Raw genomic sequence first — 8785 nt, forward strand, 5'->3', positions numbered from 1 at the left:
TAATATAATTTTAGATCTGGTACAGCTAAGCCACCATCATTTGATTTTTTTTCATTAATTCCTTGAAATTCTTGACCTTTTGTTTTTCCATATGAACTTTGTTGTTATTTTTTCTAGGTCATTAAAATAGTTTTTGGGACTCTGATTGTTATAGCTAAATAAATAGATTAGTTTAGGTAATATTGTCATCTTTATTATATTTGCTCGCTCTATCCAAGAGCATTTAATATTTTTCCAATTGGTTAGATGAGACTTAATTTGTGTGAAAAGTGGTCTGTAATTTTGCTATAAAGTTTCTGATTTTCCTTGGCAGATAGATTCCTAAATATTTTATATTATCAGTAGTTACTTTAAATGGAATTTTCTTTGTAACTCTGACTGTTGGATTTTGTTAGTGATATATAAGAATGCTGATGACTTATGTGGGTTTATTTTATAACCAGCAACTTTGCTAAAGTTGTGGATTATTTCTAATAACTTTTTAGCAGAATCTCTGGGGTTCTCTAAGTATACCATCATGTCATCGGCAAAGAGTGATAATTTGGCTTCCTCGTTGCCTATTCTTATTCCTTTAATCTCTTTCTCAGCTCTTATTGCTATAGCTAGCGTTTCTAATACAATATTAAATAGTAACGGTGATAGTGGGCAACCTTGTTTCACTCCAGATCTTATTGGGAATGGTTGCAGTTTGTCTCCATTACATATGATGCTTACTGATGGTTTTAAATAGATGCTGCTGATTATTTTAAGGAAAAGTCCATTTATTCCTATACTCTCAAGTGTTTTTAATAGGAATGGATGTTGGATTTTATCAAATGCTTTTTCTGCATCTATTGAGATGATCATATGGTTTTTGTTAATTTGGTTATTAACATGGCCAATTATATTGATAGTTTTCCTAATATTGAACCAGCCCTGCATTCCTGGTATAAATCCTACTTGATCATAGTGTATTATCTTGGAGATGATTCTCTGTAGTCTTTTTGCTAATATCTTATTTAAGATTTTAGCATCAATATTCATTAGGGAGATTGGTCTATAATTTTCTTTCTCTGTTTTCAGCCTACCTGGTTTAGGTATCAGTACCATGTCTGTGTCATAGAAGGAATTTGGTAGGACTCCTTCATTCCCTATTTTATCAAATAATTTATATAGCATTGGGGCCAATTGTTCTTTAAATGTTTGGTAAAATTCACATGTAAATCCATCTGGTCCTGGGGATTTTTTCTTAGGGAGTTGTTTAATTGCCTGTTCTATTTCTTTTTCTGAAATGGGACTATTCCAGCAATTTACTTCCTCCTCTGTTAGTCTGGGAAGTCTGTATTTTTGGAGGTAGTCATCCATTTCACTTAGGTTAACAAATTTATTGGCATAAAGTTGAGCAAAATAACTCCTTATTATTTCTCTAATTTCCTCTTCATTGGTGGAAAGTTCTCCCTTTTCATCAGAACCTTTAACTGTAAAAAGTTTTTCCCACTTTATTGCTTCCCTTCTAATTTTGTTTGTATTAGTTTTAGAACTGTTCATTGTAAGAAGATTCTAACTGTATCCTATATTAAGTCAAATACTGGAGAGGTAATTTGAAAAACAAAAGAAAATATAAACCAGTAAAAAAACAAAAACAAAAATCTTACTGGTTTATATCAATGATTAATGTGTCTGAGCAAGCATGAAATTTGCACAACATGGCTTATCCCCATGAATCTTGAGTTCTTTATTATCTACCTACTTCTAATCACATGCTAGATTAAAGAATGTATAATATCGATGTTGCACTTTAGATGGCAGCTCTCAGAAGGTTTTGGAGTAGATGCCATTTCTGACTAATAAAGACAAAATGATATTAGTTTGTTCGATTGGTTATCTTCCAGGAACTGAATAAATCTATAATGAACTGTTTTTGTAAGTCTGTGCTCCTACTAGGATGAAAAGATACTTATAGTTTTTGGTTCTTCAACATTTGTAACTTTTTAAGCTAGACTGGGCAGAGGTATTTTCATCAATCAACAAGCATTTATTAAATACATAATATGTGTCAGACACTGTGCTAGGTGCTGAGGATACAAAGAAAAAAAAACCCAATGCAGTCCTTGTCTTTAACAGTCTAATAATGGAGACAATATATAAATTGGTGGACAGAAGATACATAAAGAGTAGATAGAAAGAACCTTTAGAGAGGAGGCATTAGCATCTGGGGATGTGGGGAGAGGAGGGTAGCAAGATAGAAAAGGTCCCTTGCAGAAGGTGTTGTTAGAACTGAGCTTTGGAGAAAGTCAGAAATTCTAAAAGGTATCCACCTATGAGAAGAGAAAGAGTTCCAGTCATGAGGAAAAGTCAGTGTAAAGATCCAGAGAGTTAGTTCACCACGTATAAGGAAGAACAAATAGACTAGAATGTGGGCCAAAACTATAGGAGGGGCCTTCCAAATATCTGACCACTTGGAAGAGAATAATATGTAAAAATATATGGAGGGGAGTAATGTGTAAGAAAACTGGAAAGATAGAAAGTGGCCTGGGTTGTGAAGAGATTTAAATACCTCAAAAAGGAGTGTATATATCATCCTAGAGGCAATAAGGAAGTCAATGGGATTTATTTGATAGAAAGAATAGGAGAGGGACATGTGTCTTAACATCTCTGTGGAGGATGGATTGAAGGGTCAAGGGAGAGAGAGATGAGACAGGGAGATTAATTAGTAGGCTAATTTAATAGTCTAGGTGAGAGATAAAGGCTTGAACTAGGGTGGTGGACATGCGGGAAAAGAAGGGGATCTGTCTGAGAGGTATTATGGAGAAAGAAATGACTGTAAAATGAGAGGGAGTAAAAAGTAATGTTTAAAACTCAATTAATGAACATGGACATTGAAAGGATGGTGTTATTCTCAAAAGTAATAGGGAAGATTGAGAGAAGGCTTTTAGGGAAAGATAATGAATTGTTTTGGACATGCTGAATTTAGAAATTCTTCAGGACAGATTTGCAATGTCCAATAGGTAGTGATACAAGACTGGAGCTCAGTAGAGAAATAAGAGCTGAAGACATGGATTTGAGATTCATTTGGAGATGATAATTGAGTTTACCAAATGGTAGAGTGTAAAAAGAAAAGATGAGAGAACTTAGGGCAGAGCTTCGGGGGCATATCCACAGTTGGTAGAAGAAACATGATTCTCTAATTGCAGCAGGGGTTGGATTGAAATAAACTCCTTGGAGTATCCATGTGGTTGGGCCTATGGGAGCCATTCACCAGAGCATTTACTGAATTGTACTGCCTGCTTTTGATTGACAATATGTGGCATTCTTCAGGGGTTTAATGACCTGGGTATTTTGAGAGCAAACTCAAACCTGAGCAAACTCAGGTAGTCCTTTGATTCTTTCTCCCACTCTGAGCCTCAAGAAAATGGCATTCCATGAAAAAAAAAAAGAGGAGTTTCCTGACCATCCCACTGCTTTTCTTCTTTCCCTTATCCTTGCAATATGTTGGGTGCAAACTAATGTGTTCTTTTAGAGGAACTTGAAAGTGAATTGTCATTTATCATATGTTGTTAATTACTCATTTTATCAGAAAAGAATACAATTTTTCTTATTTAGTTAGTATTAATTTTATCTCAACATTTTAACATACACAAAATATTACATTCTAGGTCCTATAAAATTAAGCCAGAATTTTGCTCACCTTTCTCTTTTTGTCCAAGATTGCCACCCCCCCCCCAATTCTATCTTCTGTGCTATATTCTTTTTATCTGTGACACTCAGAATAAACTTATTCTTCTCTTTTATTTCCCTCCTCCAAACCCATTTGTGTCAGCAGTTAATCAAAACAACTTTTATTTTGCTATCCCTTGGTAGTGATTACATTGGGATAGTGAGTACTTAATCATAGTTGTAAATTTGCTATTCCTTTTTACAATTATCTTGATGATGCATCTTTTTGTTTTTGTTGGTATATTTTTAAAAAAAAGGCATATCAAAAGCTGCTTTAAACTTGGCTTTTTCTTCCATGAATCCATGAAATTTATTTAGCTTTTTAAATGAACAACTTTTGTGTTCAAAAGGAATGCTTATGTTTGTGGGGAAATTGATTTGGAGGCCTTGAAATGGTTAATTTTTTATATTATAATGCAGTTCTTTTTGGCGTTTCTCATTTTGAAAGAAACATTTTCAACCATTTGAATTCATGTCTTTTGATATATCATGTTTTTCTTTTTGACATGGTTGTAAAATCATTTCCTTGTCATTTTGGGCTTGAAGCTTGACAAGGAAGTACCTTAGCTGAGTTGAATTCATGGTTCATCTTCATTTCATTTTCATTTGAACTCTGTTGATTTCAGTATTTCTGGTAAATTTCCTTGTATGATTTTCTGAAATATTGTATCACAATTTTTTTCTTTTTGACAATTTCTGGGAAATCTTAATACATCATTTTCTCCTTGTACAGTTCCAGATCTGTTGCCTTTATTTGCATAAATTCCAATTTAGTTGTATAATTTTGCAGACTTGTTTTTGTTTCCCCTATTATTTCAATCATTTTTTTCTCTTGTGAAAAAACTGTTTTTCATTGAATCTGTGGTTTGTTTTTGTATTTTTCTACAGTTAATTTCCAACTGTTAGATTACATATTATCTCTTATTAAAACACCAGTAAGCAATGGAGTCAGGACTAAAGCTAGCTCTCCTGATTCCTTATTTTGGATTTTTTCCACACTTTTTTCTCAGTTGAAGAGTTTCCTTAGTAAGAGCTTATTAAAATAGAAATTAGATTGCATTGAAATAAATTAATTTCAACTAGTTTAAGTAGGAGGCAGTGTGGCATAATGGACAGAGAACTGGCCTTAGAGTCAGGAAAACCTGGATTTAAGTATCACTTTTGAATGAGATGAGGTGAGATCTTTCAAGACAGTTGTGAAAATTGAGTAAGGCTTCATCTATTTCAAAGTTTGAGTAGGCCTGAAGGACTTTAAGCATCAAGTCAAGGGTATACTTAAGTTCCTTCTCTGCTATCCCCTAAGGGCATACTTAAGTATGTCCTCTTGTTATCCTCCTATGACATCAGTGTCTTTCTGTTTATGTCAAATATGGGTAACTATGTACTTATTGGTCAAGTTCAATTTCTTGGGTAGTTCCCGCGTTTAGAATGTAGGATCCTCAGCCGATAAGGATGAGGGTCAGTAGTGGGAGGGGGTATTTGCGTTAAGGATAAAAAGTGTTGACCCTGCCCCCTACGGCGCCTCCTCCCTTCGATTGTCTGCTCGATGGGTGGGACGCCCGATTCTCGAGAACGTATAATAAACTTTGCTTTGCTTCTAGATATTTCTCCAGCTTTTTTATTAAATGCTGTCTGAACCACACACTTTTTGTCACATATTAGCTTTATGATTCTGGGCAAGATATTTAACTCCCAGCACTCCAAGTAACTCTCTAAAACTATAAGTTATACAGCAGGTATGAATTTGCCTTGGGAGCAAAAGTTTCTTACCTGGAACTAATTATACCTATGAAATCAGAGATCCAATAAAACAAAAAAAAGATGTCTTAAAAATAAGTGAAAATGCCAAGTATGAAAATAATATATCATTTGTTATAATAGGTTGTTAAGAAAAATATAATTATAGAGGTGGATAAACTGTGTATTATTAGTTTGGGATAAAAACATCTATTAACCAGAAATCATTTTTGAGACCAAGGAAACAGAACTACAGTGTCCTGTAAATAGAGACAGACCATCAGACTGCATTCAATTTTTTTTCCATATTGGCAACAAAGCGATAAACCTGATTGATTCTACTTTCTTAGAAATTTTCAGTATGACCAGGACAATCTGATAAGATTAACTACAGAAAAGATATTCCACTATGTAATGGGCTGAAGCTGAGCAGATGCACTGAGGTCGGAGCACTTGTGGCTAATTACCATTTGGACAATACTCTATTAGTATATGCTAGGAGAAAGAATGGCCCCGCCCACTCTCTGTGCAAGTTTGATTTATTGCATAGGAGATTGGGTAGGGGATTTGGTGGGTGGAGTGAGAAAGCCAGAGGTACTCCTGGCGTATTCCTGTTGGGATTGCTCTCACTTCGTATTGCCATTCCTGTTCACCTCCACAAAAAATAAAGATCAAGGACTTTTGCTTATCCTGACTCTGGATGATTTTAAAATACCCTGGGTGCTAAACGCGGGTCATCACACCACTAGAATAAATCTGTTCATTGAAATTCTGAGATCCAAAGTTAACACATTATCCCCTAAAACACTTAACATCTCACCTTATTATTCAATTATCTCCCAGATAAGAAAAGTAACTGAGCAGCTTCACTTGACAGGCTCCTTTTTGCCACATGTAACTCAAGACTGTGTAAAACCCTGTATATGGGTATCTTCCTTTGCTTCAGTGTTACTTTGTCAGCTAATGCCAAGTAAACTTTTAAGTTCCTAGCCTTGCTTCCTGATTTTTTGGCCTCTAGTTAAATGAACCAAGATGGGAAGAATTATCCTTCAGGAGAATCTTAGGACCTAGAAATTGAGGAAATTTCCCAATACATATTTCACACCCATTTGTTTATTTTGTGCCAAGTGCGGTGCTAAATGCTGAAAGTACAAAGAAATGAAAAAAATCTTGCTTTCAAGAAGTTTGCAGTCTAATGGAGGGACAACATGCAAACAATTACAGAGATGTAAAAAAAAAAATTGTAGAAAATTAACAAAGAGAAGGCACTAGAATTAAAAGAGATTAGGAAAGATTTCTTGCAGAAAATGAGGTTTTAGCTGAGACTTGAGGAAATTAAAAGAAGTTAGGAATCAGAGGTGAGGAGGAGAGAGTTCAAGGATTTGGATATAAGAAGTGAAAGTGCCTGTAATTGGGATCCTACTTCAAAGAACAGCAAGGAAGCCAGAGACAGGATTATTTTATGTATGGTGGTTCTGTGTGTGTATGTGTGTGTAGGTGTTTGTGTATATATGTATATGTATAAAGAGGGTAAAAAGATTGGAAAGGCAAAAAAGAAGCATGTTATAGAGGGCTTTACAAGTCAAACAAAAGATTTTATATTTAATCTTGGAGACAAGGGAGACATTGGAGTTGACTGACAAGAGGAAGTGATTTGGTCAAAATTGCTTTTTAGGAAGAACATTTTGACAGCTGAGTGGAAAGATGTACTGCTTTAGGGAAAGATTTAAGGCCTTTGAACTAGTTGGAATAATAATGTGAGCAACCTATGGAGTTGTATTTCCACATAGGGACAAGAACTTAGAAAAAGTTCATGTCAGCTGATTGAGTTAGTTGTACAAAATAAGATATTGAGTCACTGGACTGATAAACTGATAAAAATTACTTGCAAACAAGAAGTGAGTTAAAAATAACTGCAAGCACTGTGTGCATGCTTCATGAGTTGATTAATATTAACTTCTCACCAAAGGAGACGTTTTTATCATTTTTGAACATGGGTTGTATTGATGAGGACAATACAGCCTCATCCAGAAGAGCATCTGCATTCCCTGGGAAAGACTCTCTTCCCATATACACCTTCCCTGGGAAAGACTCTCTTCCCACACATTATGCACCTTTTGGATGCTAAATCTACATTCCCTGGGAAAGACTCTTTTCCCATACCCTATCTCAAGTATGTTCCTTTCGGATGCAAAGCCCAAATTGTTTTGTTTCTGTATATAAGTAAGCCCTGAGAAAATGTCTCTTTGCAATTCTTTGACATTGCCCACTAAGAGAATATCTTAGTGTCTTTCTCTCTTTAATAAAGTGCCTTTTCTTATCACACAGCCTTTTGTGTAGCGTTTCTCGATGCGAACCCGCCCTAACTTGGTGTTTTGGAGAACTAGGAGACCAACCCATATTCCTGCCACGTTCCATACCTCATCAGTATGAAGAGGGAAGTGGAAGCAGGAGCATGCAATGGGAGGACCAAGAAAGCTGCTGTTAATTTCATCATCCCCAGCCAATTAGGAGGATGAGGGAAGGACCTTCTGCTTCAGGATAGGAAATAAAAGGCTTAGTCCAGCATCTAATAGTGTGCATCTATCCAGGGACTGCAATTAGGTGCATATTGCAAGAATTGTAAAAAAAAAATTTACTTCATATATTTCTGAGTCTTTTTTATCTTTGCAACAAACTTTTAACAATAACGGTCTGGATTAAGTGGTATCAGTGTTAGAGAGGAGAAGGGAGAAGTATGTGAAAGATGTTGTAAAGATGGAAACAATAGGACTTCACAATTTATTGAAAATGGGGATTGAAAGAACTTATGGGCTTGCAAAGATCTGGCATGGTGGAGGGACATTACAGAGTCAGAAGCTTCTGATGTGTGGTGAAGTCTGGAGTGTCAGAAACACAGTTGGGAGGGGACACCTGAGGAGTTTGCTACCTTAGAATAAAGTTTTGTTGATACCTTTTGTTTATCACCTCACCACCCCTTCCTGACATGCTCCACTCCATAGAACCAATTCCTCTTCACATAGAAAAACAATTAAAGAAAATTTTGTGGATCAGATCTAACCATACAATGATTCCAGGGTTTGCTTTTCTATCTTCTCTTATTCATTCATTTTACTTGTTTCCAGTTCTCTACTGCAGATTCCTAACTATCAACTTGACCAAGAATACTTAAGAAAGTAATAAATGCCTTTATTTATGCCAATCTCTGTAAGGATCAAGAGTAACCAGCTAAAGGCAGAGGAAGAGCCCTTGAATTAGTAGTAAATAGAAGAATTAACTGGTTTTAGGAAAATGATTCCCTAAGACTAAATGACTTATTTTGGATTGATGAAGGAAAGTGTTAAATTTTACC

At 35.4% G+C, this 8785-nt stretch overlaps 1 long non-coding RNA gene across 1 annotated transcript in view; it reads left to right on the forward strand.

Annotated features, from left to right (window-relative positions):
• The window catches only part of LOC116421867, a 31327-nt gene extending 22858 nt beyond the window's left edge, over positions 1 to 8469 (forward strand). The window contains exon 5 of the long non-coding RNA XR_004232451.1: positions 7762 to 8469. This is a non-coding gene — a long non-coding RNA (uncharacterized LOC116421867). The remainder of the gene's footprint in view (positions 1 to 7761) is intronic.
• Positions 8470 to 8785: the final 316 nt, after the last annotated feature.

The sequence above is a fragment of the Sarcophilus harrisii genome, chromosome 2 (genome assembly GCF_902635505.1).
Source record: "Sarcophilus harrisii chromosome 2, mSarHar1.11, whole genome shotgun sequence".
Taxonomy (NCBI): Eukaryota; Metazoa; Chordata; class Mammalia; order Dasyuromorphia; family Dasyuridae; genus Sarcophilus; species Sarcophilus harrisii.